Here is a 15561-nt window from a genome sequence, read left to right on the forward strand (position 1 = left end):
CACAGTCTGCAGAAGTTCACTTAAAAGCAGCTTTTTCTTTCACTGTTCTGGGCAAGTTAACTCTTCAAGGACAACACCTGAGAAGGGGAGAGCTTCTTCTCCCCTTTCTTTCCTCCCCCTGCCAGCTGTTACCATGGGCCCATTTGTAACTTATCTTAAAAATATAGACATCTCTGTGAAGCTCAGCTCAAGGCCAGAGGCCTTGTTTGCACATTTCTTCAAAGTACTATACTGATACGTTTGTGAAAGACTAGTAAGGGGATGTCCAGCACCTGGAGTGCTCGTATCTTCTCGGCCAGTGGCCAACTAAACAGGGTGACACGAAAATAGGAAGTTTATCTACACTGGACTCTTTTGCTGACAGTCCTAAAATTAGCCATGGTGAAGAGGGCTTTTCTGTGGAGAAAGGGGGTGCCACTTCAATTCTCCCCTTTACTGATGCTCCCCATAATTTAATCCTTTAAATTTAAGAGCATCATTACCATTATCTTGGCTTAAAGTTTTATACAATGTCAAAACCTTAGTTGTTGCCATCCTTTTAGCAGCAGCTTCTATAGTGGACCCAATAGTTTTAATGCACAGTGGAGCCAAACATGGGAGCAATGAACAGGTTGACAGCGGAATACCCATTACACTAGTTAAGCTTTTAAATCTACCAAGAGTTGAAAACCATTTCCCAAAAGCATGTTTGGGACCCAAACTTTAATGCCCTTCTAGGTATGAATGAGCACATGTGCTAGTTCTCTTGTGTTGTTGGCTATATCCTTAACTGCTTGCCTATTGTCATCCATTTGGATGCAATAATCTGAGCTGTTGAACTCTCCATATATTTCTTTTTCCTTAGCCAGTAGGTAATCTCATGCCAAGCAGTTTTGATAGTTAGCCACTTGCATCTGATCTGTTGTGTGGCTAGGATGTCAAATGCTGTGGCAGTCTTATTAATAATAATTTCTAGTATAGTTTGTAAGTGAATAATTCTGTTTAACATGTAAATAGGAGTTCTATAATTTCAACTGCCATTTTGTCCCCAGATAGCGAGATCAAAGTGGCAATAATCCTCTGGGATGGCCAGTTAACTTCACCCCAAGATTGGTGACCTCCTAAATCAAGTTTCTTTCCAATGGACCTCTTTTTCCTTTCCAAACAGTTATCCATCTATAACATTCCTCTGGTGGGACAGGTTCTAAATATATGTTTTACCACCTCTTTTTTTTTTTTTTAGAGAGAGAGAATTTTTTAATATTTTTTTTTTAGTTTTCGGCAGACACAACATCTTTGTATGTGGTGCTGAGGACTGAACCCGGGCCGCACGCATGACAGGCGAGCGCGCTACCGCTTGAGCCACATCCCCAGCCCTTTTACAACCTCTTAGTTATAGTGGATTGTCTTGACACATGGTTCACATGATCTCCATGGTTGGAATAGGAGTAGGGCAGAACCTCTTAAGGTTATCAAAGGAAACCAAACTAAATAATAGGCTAACATTTTGGTTAGCATAGGTTAAACAGCATAAATTAACAAAGCCAAACTAATAACACCAAACAAATCATAGAAAACTTATATAAGCAAGATAAAAAAAATATATAAGTGAAATTTTGTTACCCAGAGTCCAGTCAGTTAGGAGTTACTGTTATCAAACCAGTAGCTAAAACCAGAGAACTGTGTATATACCTAGAAGCAAGGGGTGGTGATGCATTACTGTATAAGAACTATCTCAGAGGTTGAAAGAGTTTATTAATCCTGGTGGGAAGTTTATCTTTCACCATGTATTGATCAGTTAGTCCCTCCTGTGTGGCTGAAACAGGGCCGTAGTCTCCTCAAGCTTTGGCCGTGCGTAGACTAGTCAGCTTCCGGAGTGACTGGAGCAGGGTTGTTGTCCTTCTGATCCTCAAGCTTCTCCCGTGCTCCTTTTTCTTCGGGATGGTCAGCTTCAAGGGCGTAGCAGCATCTGGAGAGCACTCCCAGTCTGCAGCTGCAGGTGTGAGTCTGGTGTAGTGAATCCAGGGACCTATCTCTGCAAACTTTACTGCAGTTGGGGTGGATAAAATAACATTGAAAGGGCCCCTCCAAAACAGTTTAGAGGCTGAATATTTCATTCTTTGACCCAGACTCAATCTCCAGGCTTGAAGGAGTGTGCACCTGGGTCAAATTCACTGACAATCTTTCTCTAACCCATTGGTGGAGAACCTGTAAAGTTTTCCCTAAGACCTGAAGCTGTCGACTCAGGGTTAATTTTCCTATCTTTCTTAAGTCTCCCTGTAGTCCCCTAATAAGAGGGGTGGGGCTCCTATATATAATCTCAAAAGAAAAGAATCCAGTCCTCCTAGTGGGAATGGATCTAATCCACAACAATGTGATAGGGAGAAGTTTAACACAATGTAAGTCTCCTGACACAGCTTACCCAATTGAGCCTTAAATTCCTGTTCATCCTTTGACTTTACCAGAACTCTGCAGCCTATAGGCAGAACGTAACTTTCATCTGATATTTAAACTCTTGGTTAGTAATCATATCACTTCTGCCCCAAAGCTGGCCTATTGTCTGAGCCAATAATTATTGGGACAACTTAGCCTTTTCAGTGCTGGTGGGAAAGGCTTCCACCCAGTCAGAGTATGAACTCACAAAAAACAAAAGTTATTTATAGCCCCGTGAGCATGGTAGTTCAGTGAAGTTTACTTTCAGGTCTTCAAAAAGTGCTCCTCCTATAGTTTGGATTCCTGGTGAAAGCTTTGGCCCCTAACAAGAATTTTTGTGAGCACAAACCTCATATTGTTTGCAGATCATCCAGGTCATGTTTGTGATCTGGGGGTCATAGAAATGTTGACTCAGAATTGTCTCAAGTGCTGTATGTCCAACATATTTTCATGAAACTGTTTGATAAAGGCTGGGGCTAGAAACTCCAGGATGGCTATTCCAGCCATCAGAAAATGTCCACCATCCACCTGGCTGAAAATGTTCTTGTTCAGTCTTAAATCACTTACTTTCATGTTGGGAGTGTGTTGGCTCCCATTTTTTAGCTAGTCGGCCAGGCAGAAGGGCAGCATTTAAACCTGGGACTGGATTTTCTTCCCGTTTCTCGCAGACAGCTAACCTGGCCTTTCTGTCAGCTCTCCGGTTACCCTGAGAAACCACAGTGTTTCCCTTTCGATGACCTTGGCAATATATAATCACAACTTTCCTGGGAGCCCACAGTGCATTTAAAAGTTCAAGAATTCCTTGCCCATACATCATGCCTTTTTTTTTTCTCCTGAGTTAATGAGCCCCTTTTCCTTACATAAGGCCCTATGAACATGAAGGTAGCAAACACATATTTTGAGTCTGTAAATATCCACACAGACTCCTGCTATCAACTGAGGTGCTTGAATCAAAGCAATAAGTTTTACTTTTGTGCTGAAATTCCCTGAGGCAGACATTCTGCCTCGACAGTAGAGTCCAGAGTGACCATTTCATATCCAGCAAAACATACCTCATCTTTTACAAAACTGCTTCCATCTGTGAAGTACTCTGCATCAGCATCCTCCAGAGGCTGGTCTATTAGGTCTGGTCTGCTGGAGAACACTTCATCCATGACCTCAACACATTTGTGATAAGGTTTTCCAGGTCCAATGGGCAGCAAAGTTGCTGGATTTAGAGTTCTGACAACCCCAGTGTGGATATGTGGGTTTTCACATAACATGCCCTGATATTTGACCAATTTTTCATTAGTCAACCAATAGTGTCCTTTATATTTTAACAATGTCAAAATTGAATGAGGAACTCTGACTACCAGTTCTTGTCCCATGGCCAGTTTATCAGCTTCGGATACCAGAAGAGCTGTGACTGCAAGGGCTCAAAATAAAGGTGGCCAGCTCTGGGCTATAGAGTCCAGCTGTTTGGACAAATAGGCCACTGGATGGTGCCATGTCCTCAGTATCTGAGTCAAAAGTCCCACAGTTACTCCAGACAGATCATGGACATACTGAAAGAAAGGATTTGTGAGGTCAGGGAGCCATAATCCAGGTGCACAGGTGAGTGCTTATTTAATGTCCTCAAAGGCCTTTTGCTTAGTTGACCCCCATATAAGAGGATCCCATTTTCCCCCCTTTGTGGCTTCATAGAGGGCTTTTGTTATAACTGAAAGTTGGGGATCCATACATGTCTGAACCTAGTAGCCCCCAAGAATTCTCTAGTCTGATGGCAGGTTGAAGGGACTGGAATTGAGCAGAGCTCCTGTTTCTTTTGAGGCCCAGTTGCTATTGTCTGTTCTGTTGTCGAGTCAGATGGTAACCAAAGTATTGGACCTTTTTCTTGGTAGATATGGGCTTTTAAGTCAGAGTCCAGTGCTGTCCCAAGGATGGTGTACTCAAGCCCCTGGGAGGAACTCATTTAGGGAAGGGAGATGTACATAGAGCGTCTGGCGCTTTAAAATGCAGGAATTTTTTTTGTTATCTCCCAGTGCAGGATCTTGGTTGCTAGGATTCGCCAACTCTTAAATCTTAGCAGAGGCTGATGACCTGGGACATAATTTGTGTAAAAGGCATCTATGTGGGCCGCCTGCCAAGGTTGGAGGGCAGCGGTGTGGTTCCGTGCAAGTCCCAGTGTGGCAGCCACATTGTGTCCATCTAGGTGTTGCTCTTTGCATGGTTTTCTCCTCTTGTCAGGTGGGAGCCTGCTGTAATTGTCTATAGTAGCTGCCCCGCTTGTGTTTTGTTCAGTATGCCTGGGTGCATGGGGCTCTGTGGCCCTTCCTGCTGGTGGCTCACAGCATGTGGCTTGGAGCCAGGTTGGCATGTCCTTTTGGAGTGAGCACCCTATGGTTCACTATCAGCTGTTAACATGAACATATTCCTGGTTCATTTGGGGGCTTGCAGCAGCTGAGACCTCCTGAGGTGCTGGGTCCCGTGCATCAGATACAGTTTGTATGTCTATTGGACCCCTGCCATATTCATCAATCACAGACTTCTGAGCAAGTGGGAAGAAACTGAAAGGAGGGGCTGAGGCCAAAACATTCATTTCTTTTCTGTTCAAGTCTTAGCTTTTGAGCATAGCAGTGGGTACTTGTCTGCCAGGGCCATTGGTGGCTTCCCCTTTTGTCTGGCCATGCTTTTTTTTCCTTATAAACATTTGGACCATTGTCTTTGTACTAGTGAGACCCCCCTTTGAGTGAACTCCGGGTTTGTAAGGAGATCATCCTCCTCTTTATCTTCCTGGTCTGCCTGTCTTTGAGTCTCTGGCATACTTCTCAGTAAAGCCCTCTAGGATTGTAATTTTTGTCAAATGGCTCTCTGAGCCTGTCCCACAAAGGCTGCATTGATCACCTGTTGCTCGTGCCTATGCATTTCTTGACTGACAACTTGCACTGTGGCTGCAATGTTTGTATGGTGCCCCCCCCCCCCGCCCTGGCGCCTTTGGGCAGGGAGAGGGGCGGCAGCGACGATGGCCTGGACATTTAGCTCTGAGTCAGTTGGGCACATCTCTTTTGATTATTGCTGCCAGTTTCATAGGGCAGAGAGGCCTTAGGCAGATGTGGGGCTGAGAGAAATATTCAGAGGGAGACGCTGGAGCAACAGGGGGCTTGCTCTGTTTGTCTGCAGATGTGCTCAGCTTAGGCTGGGGCTCAGGGCTGGCTCCGATTCCCTCTAACTCTTGGGCACAGTGTTTTGTTCTCTCTTTTTTTATATTCTTTTAGACTTTCTCTGAGGGCTTCTTGACGTCTCTTTATCTTTAGCCCTTCTTCTTTGTTGGGGCCCCATCCCTAGGTCTGGATAATGGGCTGCATCAGATCAGTCATGGCCCAGGGTTTCTCCATGTAGGAGGGAGTACGGTTTTTCCAACTTATGAGCTCAATGGTGGTGAAAGGCTGGCACACAAAACTGCCTTGTCTCCCTCAGACATTTCCCTCTGGTCAACATGGGTATGTCCTTTAGTCCCTTGCAGGGGCATCTGGAGAGTTTTCATCTGGGTTGTGGCTCTGGTCTCGGGACAAATCTCCCACCTTCATCTTTGGAGGTGAAAGAGTCTTTGGTCCTAGGAAGCCTTTGGCTTTGAGGCCATCACAGAGGAAAGAATAGCCAGTATTGGGGGCCATCATTTGTTGCCTCTGAGGACAAGGGGGCTGAGGGGACAGTCTGCTGTCTCAGTGGTCTTGGCAAAATTGGTCTTGGGTCCTCTTCTGGCTCATGGGGAAAACTGTTTCCTTTTCTGACTTTCCTAGTCAGGTTTTCTGTTTAGCTGCTTTCCTCTGGGTCTTAGAGACCACTATGCTCCTGGCTAACCTCAGCTTGGACTGTCCATCTAGACAGGCTCTCAACCAAGGGGGCTGTTTTTGTATTATCTCTTGTCAGCCATCAATATATGAGAATTGGTTCAGGGTTCCAACAACAATCAAAAGGACCTCAGCAATGACTCTCTCATCTAAAGATCCTTCTGGTGGCCAGCCCACATCTTGGGTGAGCCACTCTAATTCACAGAGTATGCAACCTTTGTGGAGTGAGTCTCACCCACAGTTACCAGGAAAACCTTCCTAAAGGTTTCTCACACACATTTCAGAAGGCTCAGTTTCCTTAGTGTGCCTCCCATATTCCACCCTGCATGGGTGTCGCACACTTAGAACAAAACACATTTAGGACAAGACTCGCTTCGTCCTTCTCCAGCCACTCCCCTCGTGGGGACTTAGGGCCCTCTTAGCCTTGCGGGTCAGCATCAACCTCTGACCTGGAGCTTTCACCTAGACGTTGGTTGGTGAAATTCTGCCATAGACTGTATGAGGTGCCATGGAACCTCGGATCAGGACTCTGCACTCGCTTCGGCCCTCGGGTTGGGTTGGAACCCTTCCCTTTGCCCGTCTCATTCACACACTTTCACACAGACATGGCCAGGACAGAATTTCTATACCACCCAAATTCCAACAATTCCAAACCAAACAGAAAAGGGAGTCACGGTTTCCCCTCTGCTCGCTGACCCCGAACAGAGACTACTCGGGCGACTCCCGGGTCTGTTTCAGCTCCAACCACTTTGGAGGGTACTCGGGACCCAACAGAGGGCGATCAAGCCTCTCTTCCACCGCTTAGGCCTCCAAGGGGAAGTCAGGTGGGTTACAAAACCAAATGGACCCAGGTCCTACCTGTTCAGATGGGCGGTGCTCCAAAACCCTAATTCTGGTTCCTGCTGCCTGTGGGTTCTGTTGTGCTCCGGGGTGGCAGCTCCAGGGCGCTGGGTGAGTCGATCCTCCTTCAGGCCAAGAGTGGCCTGGGCGCCAAGGGGACCGCTGTCCCCCATCGCCCCAGAAGCCGGTCCCGGAGACAGGAGAGGCAGAATAGCATTCCTTATCTCTTCTGTCCCATCTGGGTCACCAAAAATGTTGTAGGGACAAAGGAGGAAAGGCACCAAAGATAGCAGGAAACAGTTTTATTTGGCTGCAGCCAGGTTCAGAGGGTACAGCTGAACCCTGAGTTCAGGGAGTTTCAGTGTTTTATACCCAGTATGTAAGGGGAGGGGCTCAGAAGTTCACAGTCTACAGAAGTTCACATAATAGCAGCTTTTTCTTTCACTGTTCTGGGCAAGTTAACTCTTCAAGGACAACACCTGAGAAGGGGAGAGATTCTTCTCCCCTTTCTTTCCTCCCCCTGCCAGCTGTTACCATGGGCCCATTTGTAACTTATCTTAAAAATATAGACATCTCTGTGAAGCTCAGCTCAAGGCCAGAGGCCTTGTTTGCACATTTCTTCAAAGTACTATACTGGATACGTTTGTGAAAAACTAGTAAGGGGGTGCCCAGCACCTGGAGTGCTGGTATCTTCTCGGCCAGTGGCCAAGTAAACAGGGTGACACGAAAATAGGAAGTTTACCTACACTGGACTCTTTTGCTGACAGTCCTAAAATTAGCCATGGTGAAGAGGGCTTTTCTGTGGAGAAAGGGGGTGCCACTTCAGTCCCACTCTTAGAGTAAGGGTTTAACAATCTGCCTATTTCAGAGTGGTGTCCTCTGCTCCTCTCCACCTCAATACACTCCACACAGGCAGAGCAGCAGAGTGTCCATGTTGTCCCAGAGATGGAAATATGCTGAGATTTCTGACCTCTAATGCAGTATAGACTCAGGACCTTTTTCAAGATACTTCCTGGCTATAGCACTCTGAGAGTTTGCTGGAGATGCAGTGAACTTCTTTAAAGCTAGCCTTCTGTGTGAACTCTGGGTCTCTTATTCATTTAGGCTGTATGTCTGTGAGGTGTAGGCTTCTGTGCCAAGAGAGCTTGCTGAGAATCTTTCTCCCTTACCCTTATCCCCTCAGAGGGGAGAAGCCCTCCCCTCCATCTGTGGTATGGAGTCATTCTATTTCTCTTACTATGTTTATATGCTTAATTTTACCAGATCTTTTCCCTGCTACTGAATTCCAGTGCTCACCCATGGCCACTCACCTCCACATGCAGCTATACACTTTTCTTTAGTTCTGTCCCATAGTGGATGAAATGAGTGTTGAATGCTTCTGTTCTGCCATTTTGCCTCCTTCATTTAGGCATTTTAAAAGCTTTAAATATTTGAGAGTTTTCTGAGACTCTTCTATTTTATCTAAACTGATGCATTGAGTAAGGAGACTACTTCCCTCTTTCCATAGCTCTGTTTTGGGGTTATTCTGAAGGAACAAATTCCTTTCTCAGGAAAATTATGTAGATATTCCTGATTTGGAATTGCAGAAGCAGCAGCAAATTAGTCAACACTAAAGTTTCAAATGATAAGAAGCAGAGACACACAGAGTAAAATGATTTATCTAAGTTAATAATAGATGTTATTTCTAATATGATCTCCTATCTCTAGTAATCCTGCTCGATTCATTGAGCACCTACTGTATGACAACACTGTGCTAGTGGATGACATTTTTATATGGTTATATATTTATCCTTAATCTTTATGATTTTGCCAATTACCAACTACAAATACTGTGAGAAACACATTTATGGTAGGACACCTAAAGAAATGTAATAAATTTTGTGATTCCATATGTAATGATTCCAGGCAAATGTCTTACCACACTCTTATGCATTTTCAGATTAAATGTGACAAAGTAAAACAACACAGTCGCCAAATTCCGTGTCAATCATGTACTGGTTATTAGCTTTGCCAATTAATTTTAACTCTCTGTACTTGAAGAAGACTAATATATTTTTAGAAATATTTAATACATAACATGTACTGTGATCAGGGCATGTGGAGGATGCTATAAGAACACAGAGGAAGGAAATCTAGCAAGGCTGGGAGATGTTAGAGAAATAATACTTGACCTTCTGCTCTTAAAAGTTTAATATTCAGGCTCAGTGGAATAATTTAAGTCATGGAAGAAGAACCCTCATTAAAAATAAAAGTTCCTTTCTTCATAATCAACCATTTTTATTCCAGTGTAAGACTACTGGAGTTACCTAAAAGTATCACCATTAGAATGATTTCTCTTGATGAAAGCCTCTACAAGACCTCAGTAAAATTTACAAATATTTCTAGGGAGTGGAGTACATGTTCAGAAACTATGTCTTCCGTCTGTCTTCTCTCCCTTAGTACCATCCACAAAGATCAGATATTTGGGAAAATAAATGATAACAAAAGAGCTGTAGGGAAGAGGATTAGGAGAGGATTAGTGAAAGGGCTTATCCCCAGCTAAGCAGGCAATGTCAAGAGATGTACTTCTTTAAATAAGGGAAGTTGCCCTGGAGACATGTAATGGGGGTTGATGGAGCAAAGCCCCCCCCCCCAAAAAAAAAACACTTTTAAAAATTTGTTTTTTCTACATTTACAGGAGAGTAGAGAGTATTTTGACATATTATGCATACAAAGAATAAGTATAACTTGTTCCAGTTAGGATCCCATTCTTGTGGTTGTAGATGGTGTCGAGTTACACTGGTAATGTATTCATATATGATCACAGGAAAGTTGTGTCTGATTCATTCCACTGTCCTTCCTATTCCCATCCCTTCATTCCCCCTTGTCTAATTTACTGAATTTCTAATCTACCCCTCCCTTGTTGTGGGTTAACATCCACATATCACAGAGAACATTCTGTCTTTGAAAAACCCACTATGCTTATCTAATTGTTTCCAAAGAGCCAGCTTAGTTCCTAAGTTATTCTTGAAATAATAAAGACAAACATTGGGGATAGTGTCCATATAAGACACTTGACAGCTAAAAACCCGAGACTATAAAGAAGAATGTTCCTCTATAGCATCAGAATGCGTAAGTCATATTTTAAAATGAAATGAGAGATGGTATGATTGTAAAGATGGAAAAGTCATCTGACAAACATTTTATATTCTTTTCAATGTCTAAACCCAGGGCTTGAATGAAAGTTAGAATATAAGTAAAATGAAGAGAAACTTTTGGAAGGAAGTATCTAACTAACTCCAAAGCTGTGATTTTTCAAAACCATGAGTCACAATAGCTTATTTGTCTTGAAATGCAATTGGGATTTATTAAAACAAATGAGGTATGGTAAGACATGCAAATGCAGAAACTACCATCATGAAATAAAGGTTTTCCTCATGGTTCCCTAGAAATAAGGGAATATGTCATGCACCAGGATTAGGAAGGAGTGAGAGGAAAGTATAGGCACAAGTCTTTATTGTGGCTTCCACAGGAAAAGGCAAGGAATGATAAGCAAGCTTAAATTTGGCTAGATTGTTATGTAGTAACAAATAGATTGAGTTGGAAGGGAAAACAAAACAAAAAAAAAAAAAACAGGCTCAGGTGCTGGGGTTGTGGCTCAGTGGTACAGTGCTCACTTAGGACGGGCAAGGCCCTGGGTTCGATCCTCAGCACCACATAAAAACAAATAAAATAATGGTATTGTGTCCAATTACAGCTAAAAAATAAATATTAAAAAAAGAGTTTTAAAAAAAAACACACCAGTAATCCCAATGGTTAGGGATGCTGAGGCAGGAGGATTGGGAGTTCAAAGCTAGCCTCAGCAACTTAGTAAGGCTCTAAGTAACTTAGCAAGACTCTATCTCTAAATAAAATATAAAAAGGACTGGTAATGTGGCTCAGTGGTTGAATACCCCTGTGTTCAATCCCTGATACCAAACAAACAAATTAAACAGAATTCTGAGCCTCTACATTTTTCCCTTCCAGGAACTTGTAGCACAGAATGTGGGGTTGGGTCCTTTGTCCCATAAATTTGAAGAATAAAATCACAAGGGTGTGAGCAAAGTAACGGTATTTATTAAAGTCATACAAAGAAAGCAGAGGTCCCAAAAAGGGAGGGATCCCAAGAGAGGGATACTGAAGAGTGGCTATTGTCTGGGAGTTTATATAGATCTATAGGTTTAAGGAAGTCAGCCGCCTGCTCAATCCTGGATAAGGCATTCAGTGTATTCATGCAGCCTTGAGTCCAATCAAATATCAATCAGGCACTTTTGCTTCTTTAGAGAGGCATTGGACCTCAGTCACATAGGTCTTGATTTTAAAACAGCCTTTTTGTAAATTTCTTAGCAAATATATGCAGGTGTTGTTTGTGCTCTACTGCCAGGAAGTTACCCATGGGCCATCTCCCTATCTTCTCAGCCTTATCTCTTCCTCATTTGTGAGAAATAGAAACTCTGGTGGTCCATTTTCAGAATATCCAATCTTAACTGGATCCAATTTATAGTCCTTCTTTTTTGCCTGCCTTAATTCAAAATTAGCCAGTCTCATGTGGATATTTCTCTTCTCACTCAAGGGTTGGATGTCCTCTCTCAGAGGACACAGATGCAGTATAGGACTGCGTCCAGAGGGTACAAAACACCAGAAGATGCACTAGAGTTAAGGCCCCCTCTCTCACTCCCTCTTAGCAAAACCTTCAAGTCTGACTTTCAGAGATACAATTCTGTCTTTGACCACAAGAGAGCATCCTCCTTTTTTTTAATATTTATTTTTTAGGTGTAGATGGACACAACAAAATACCTTTATTTTTATGTGGCACTGAGGATCGAACCCGGGCCCCGCCCGTGCTAGGTGAGCTCTCTACTGCTGAGCCACAATCCCATCCCCAAGAGAGCATCCTTCTATATACATTTTTTTCTCCCTCTTTTAGTCCAGTGCCCTACCAAACTCAATTTCCTTTATACATTGCAGATAAGTCCCAATCATGACCTTTTGGGGATAGGCTGGATTTATTTCCTGCCACATGACTATTTAAAACCTTTCTGTAATTTTACATTTAAGTAAACCCTATATATTGTAGGGAGAGTTTATTAAAGGTATGCATAGTGGGGACATGCCCATTCAATAGACACCTCAGTTCCAATGTTTGCGTCTCCATGTAACATTTTAATTGCTCGAAGATAAACTCCTAAACCTCCCTTGGCCTTGGCAATTTTAGGGAGGAGAAGAGCAGCTGGGGGTTCTGAGGACAGTTTCTTTGTGTTCCACAAAGGAACATAATGTAATTTAGCCAACACAGAGCCTGGCACACAGACTCCCAGGAGTTTGTAGCAAGAACTTGAGTTCAGATCTCACAATTGTAGCTAATCTCCTTTGTAGGGATGGCTCAGTTGCAGAAGGCTCCCTGTGTACTAGGCTGGTTGTAAACTCTGGGGGCAGTAAAAACAGGAAGTTAAGTCTCTTTTGACCCCCACTGCTCTCTTCTTTATGCCCTTGGAGAAGTAATTTCCTGTAAGGACTCCATCTTGTTTGCATGGACCAAATGAAGTAAGTTTGTGGCCTGTCACTTTCATCACCAGCCCTCCTTGATCACTAGACACCCAACCCTAGACCACAGAGATTTCCCTCACTGGAGTGCTGTGATATAGTGGTGACAGGTCACTCTCTTCTGGACACCATGGGTGAGTTGGTAGCATGAGGTTTTGGCTTTAGATCCCCACAAGGCAAGAGGAATTCTTTCTGTTCCCCAACCGAACCCACAGTATACCCAGCAAATTGGGAACCCAGTGACAAAGGTCCAGACTATTTTTCACCCCCTTGAAGATATATACATAGTGGGCCCTGACACATCTATGCTGGATCCACATGGAAAACCTCTCTTTCCAGTGGCTATGGCCATGGCAGATCTGAGATATCCTCCTCATTTAACAAGAAGGTTTGAGTCATTTAGACCTCTGAGGTCCATTATTTGGTAAAGAGGAGTATCACCTGGGGTGGGGGTATTGAAAATTAACATTTCTAGGATTTGTACTAGTAGTGGAGGAGGGGTAGTGATCATACCAAGTGTCCCTGAATTATCATAGCAACCATACAGAGTAAATTCTGTTTCCCCTCTAGGTTTCCAGAAGCTTGCTTGATGGCCCAAAAGATAGTGTATTCTGGAATGTTGCATGTATTTCCATGCAGTGCTTTGTCAAGTAAATTTTGTTACTGAGGTTATTTAAATCTTTACCTGACTAGGTTTTGTTGTTGTTGTTGTTGTTGTTGTTTATGTTACTCAAAGAGGTGTGTTAAATTTCCCACTGAGAGGATGAATTTGTCCATTTCTCCATTTCTGTTTTTAACATATATATTTTCTCCATATACTTCTATCAATTTTTTTGTATATTTTGGCTCTGTGGCAAAAGGCACATACACATTTGTTTTACTAGCACCTTCATGTTGAATCGAACTTTTTATCAATATGAAATATCCCTTCTTTTCTCTTGTACTGTTTTCACTTAAAATATATATTATTTCTCTTGTTAATGAATTAACAGTTATACCAGCTTCCACTTGGTCCGTGGTTTAATTGTATATCTTTTGCCATCTATTTTTTCTGAATTTTCTATATCATTATATTTTATATGTGTCCCTTTTAGGAAACATTTTGATTGAATTAACTTTTTAAAAAAATCTAGTCATGGGCTGGGGATGTGGCTCAAGCAGAAGCTTGCTCACCTGGCATGCGCGGGGGTGCTGGGTTCGATCCTGAGCACCACATTAAAAAAAATAAAAATAAAAATAAAGATGTGTGTCCATCGAAAACTAAAAAATAAATATTAAAAAAAATTCTCTCTCTCTCTCTCTTTAAAAAAAATCTAGTCATGATCTCTGCCTGCGTGTGTGTGTGTGTGTGTGTGTGTGTTGCTGGGTGTGAAACCCAGAGCCTTGTGTTACTGGGTGTGAAACCCAAGGACTTGTGCTACACCCCCAGCCCATGATCTTTACTTTTTAATTTTAAGTCTTCATTCCATTTACATGTGATTCCAGATATAATTTGGATTAAATATACCATCTTTCTATATACTTTACATTTGTTTTCTTATTCTAATTTCTCCTTTATTTTGTAATACTTACCATTATTTTAAAATTATTCCATTTTGCCTTAGTAGTGAAACTTTCTTGTTATTTTTATAGTATTTAGACTTCAGATTATAGTGTGCATTTCTGCCTTATCATATTCTAATGTAATTAGTTCTTTTACATTTCCTTGCATAACACATGCTTTCCAGATTTATAATGTCCCGATTTATTATTGTGCATTTTAATTATTTTTACCTATATATTTAAATTATTCCAAGAAATTTATCTAGATTATTCAGTTGGTGCTCATTTAGATTTTCCTATATATTTACTAGTGTCATTATTCTTCATTCTTTCTTACAGTTACCTGCTTCTATCTAGGATCATACTTCATTGATTTAAGGATGCTACAGAAAGCTTGGTCCTTGTCCCCAATGCCAATCCAGTAATTAGGACACAGTTTTGAAGAACAAGAAAAAAGAAGTTTTATTGTTTTTCTAGTGGAGAAGCCCAGGGGACCCTTGTCCCAAAAGTTGTGGTTCTCTGTATCAGGGAGAGCACGGGACTTTTAAAGACTTGATTCAAAGATTCATTCCACATGTTCTGTCCACAGTTGTAATGACTTGTTAATCTGGGAGACAGTCATTTCAGAGATCTTCTGATAACATTTTCAAAGTCTGAATAACTTTGTTCCTGTGGTGGATGTGTGCTCAAGGACAGATAACTCTGCCTAGGATGGAGAAGAAAGATAATCCTGTTTCTCCAGATTTTAGGAGGGGAAGAGATTAGGGAGGAGCAGGGAGAGAGGAAGAGAAAGAAACATGTCTGTTTTTAAAAATCAATTGCAGAGGCAGAGAAGCAAGGATTATATTCAAGCATAAAGTGTACCACTGTCACAAGGGTATCTTTTTAGTTTTGAATTGGCGACAAATTTGCCTAGGTTTGTTTGCATTAAAATGTCTAACTTATGTTTTTGAAAGACAAGTTTTTGTAGACATAAAATTCTAACTGTGCAGTTATTTTACTTGAGCACTATGGATCTATACTTTCATTTTCTTCAAGGTACCATTATTTCTATTTTAAAATTAGGTGTTAGTCTTTCTCTCTCTGTTTCTTCTTCAATTATTTCCTCTTTTTGGGTTTCAACAGCTTTACTATGATGATCCTAGTTTAGGTTTTCCTCATACCCAATATGCTTGACAATATGTATTGCTTTGTACATCTGTAACTTGACATCTTTTGATTCTTGTTAAATTTTTCTCAAATACTCTCTTTTTAAATATTTTTAATTATAGGTGAATACAATACCTTTATTTTGTTTTTTTGTGGTGTTGAGGATCCAACCCAGTGCCTCACATGTGCCAGACTAGTGCTCTACCACTGAACCACAACCCCAGCC

The sequence above is a fragment of the Callospermophilus lateralis genome, chromosome X (genome assembly GCF_048772815.1).
Source record: "Callospermophilus lateralis isolate mCalLat2 chromosome X, mCalLat2.hap1, whole genome shotgun sequence".
Taxonomy (NCBI): Eukaryota; Metazoa; Chordata; class Mammalia; order Rodentia; family Sciuridae; genus Callospermophilus; species Callospermophilus lateralis.